Genomic DNA, 2955 nt, shown 5'->3' on the forward strand with positions numbered 1-2955 from the left:
ATGAAAATAGCCATGGCAATTGTGATCAATCCTGAGTTGTTTTGTAGGTAGATGAAATAGGATACAGTGGTGCCTCGCAAGACGAATGCCTCGCAAGACAAAAAACTCGCTAGACGAAAGGTTTTTCCGTTTTCGATTTGCCTCGCAAGACGAATTTCCCTATGGGCTTGCTTCGCAAGACGAAAACGTCTCGCGACTTTGTTTCCTTTGTCTAAAAACAAAGACATGTTTTGTTTATAAAGTTAATTTATTTTCCCTTCAATTTTTGAACTGCTCTTTACAGTATGTGTGACTTTAAAGAGCAGTTAATAAACTGTTGTTGTACCAAATTTGGCTTTGTTTGGACTTTTTTTGACCATAGGAACGCATTAATTGAATTTCAATGCATTCCTATGGGATTTCGTGATTCGCAAGACGAAAAATTCGCTAGACGACAAAACTTGCGGAACGAATTAATTTCGTCTTGCGGGGCACCACTGTACTAGAAGGCATTTAATGAATTGGAAAATTAGTCAAAATGAAAAACGATTGTATGTAATCACATGATCTGATGAGAGCCGATCTGGAGAGCTAAATGACTTTGTTGGTTCAGAATGATAACACTGGGTTGCAACAGCTAAGATTGCTGTGATCCTTCGATTTGTGAAATGAAATCACATGTGTATTCTGGAGGTGTGTAAGAAACATTGCTTTGGATCTGGTTCTTTGCAGCCTCATTTTTGAGGCTGTCCCTGTGTGCATTGGCATTTCAGTAAAGGCCAATCTTTTCAATTGGAGCCTAAATCCTTTTCCTTTGGGTTTCAGGGAGGGATACTTCCAGTCTAGGAACCCCTTTAAATTTCTCCAACAGTTCCACAGCATAGAACTGGCGACACTAAATGTGGGACGTCTAGTTGATGCCAGTTGGGTTCTCTGTGATATGGAGAAAACTAACAACAGTCCTCTGGACGATCGCTGTGTTTGAAATTAAGGGGTCAGGCAAACCTTATAGTATCTTGGATCCAGGTTTTTCAGGGTGTTGTAGACTCTTGGACCTGGCCTGGTGGCAGAGATGTGACATACTATTGGGTGGCTGCCCCCATCAGCAGTCTTAACTGCTGTTTTCTGCCCTAGCTTGAGCTTTTGGAGCAGCCCCACACAGACTACATTGCAGCAATCCAGTCTCTTGGTAACCGATGCACTCCCCTAGGATAGGGAAGCTGGGCACTTACTTTGAATGTATTTTCTTGTTTAGGGTGAAGGAAGCATCAAACAAATGGGTCACACACTCCAACTGCACAAGAAGCACCTGATTAGCTGTTGGTGGAATATCCTGCACTCTTGACAAAGCTAGAAACAAAGTGCACTGATGCAATAACTACAGCTATAGAGCAAAGGAGCCTGGAAAAGAAGAGGAGCCTCCGACGCTAGAGGAAACTCAGCACTTGCTAGAGTATCTATCAGAGGATGGCAACATCTGAAGCTGTCCATTTGTGCAGACCATTCATCAAAATAGGGGAAGACTTGGAAGACTCGCTTACCCCAAACAAGAAAAAACATTCATGGTAAGTGCCCAGTGTTGCCTTACTGTAGTTTGGGGCGGAGGCATCCTACAGTAGAATATGTCTAAGCTACTCAGAACCTAGAATGGGAATTTGGATAGTTATTTAGGGTGCAGAGTGTGCCTGCCAATGGCCAACTCCTCAGATGCACTGGAATCCATCTTAAAATGTTTAGTGAAGGTCAAAGATTATTTTCATGTGGCTGCGCTGCAGATTTGAAGAAAAGTGGAAAATGCTAGGCTGCTGGAATGAGCAGCAATCACTTGTGGTTTTGGAAAACATAACACCTCATAGGCTTAGCACTCATAGTGCTTGAAGCGTTCTTCAGCACAAAGCTAGGTTGGGAAGAAACAACTCTCAAAGGTCCTGCAAAATCTAGCTTATGCCACCTTTATGCAGAGTGGGAGAGTGTTTGGGGGCAAAAGGAAGAATCTGTTCTTGCATTTGGTGAAAAGCTAAATTCATTTTTGGAATGAATGGCAGACCCATGTGCATGACTTCTCTCTCTTTGTGGGACTGAGAACCTGCATGTTGTACAGTGGTACCTCGGGTTACGAACTTAATCCATTCCTGAGGTCTATTAAACCAAAGTGTTCTTAAACGGAGGCGCACGCTTTCCCGCCGCCGGTGTTTGGCTGCTGTTCATCTTCTGGGGCAAAGTTCGCTAACCGGAACACTTACTTCCAGTTTTGCGGAGTTCTTTGTCCGAAGCATTCATTAACAGAGCTGTTCGTAGACTGAGGTACCACTGTACTTGGAAGGCTACCAGGGTTAGTAGGCTCACTGAATACCCTCTTGAACACTGAACAGGATGTGAAGACCTTAAAGATTGCTTGGATGTTGAATGATAGAAACCTATGAAACTGAGGGTAGCATTTATCTTCCTTTGCTGCTGTTTGTCTGCTGCAATTCTGCCATGGCAATAGTAATTAGCATGATTTGGCTCCTGTTGACATAATACCTTGGGTGACAGACTAGGCAGGTGATTTGTGGGGAATGGACTTGAGGGCCAAATTGGAACCTGGACTGGGCCTGTTTTACCAAAGGGGAAGTGATGTTTTCTATAACTCATGTGACAAGAAGCTATTGTGCAAATATTAAGATAGGACAGTGATGTGACAGGTATGCTTAGGATTCATAATATAAACCTATGGAGTTACATTACATGTCCAATGAACACTGCACCTGAGAATAAAACCCATGCAATAGATGGAACAGTCCCTTTGTCCGCCTTTCCATTAATCTTGCCAACTGGAATCTCATTTAAAATGTCAGCAGTTTGGTGCATCTAAACATAGCTTCCTTCCTTAGCAGTTTCAATTGGACAGGTCTATAGGTCTTCATGTGTAATCATTCAAATAACAAGTCTCTCTCAGCAACTAGCTATACTATACACAAGACAAAGTCCCATTAG

This window comes from Podarcis vaucheri, assembly GCF_965113315.1.
Source record: "Podarcis vaucheri genome assembly, chromosome: 8".
Taxonomy (NCBI): Eukaryota; Metazoa; Chordata; class Lepidosauria; order Squamata; family Lacertidae; genus Podarcis; species Podarcis vaucheri.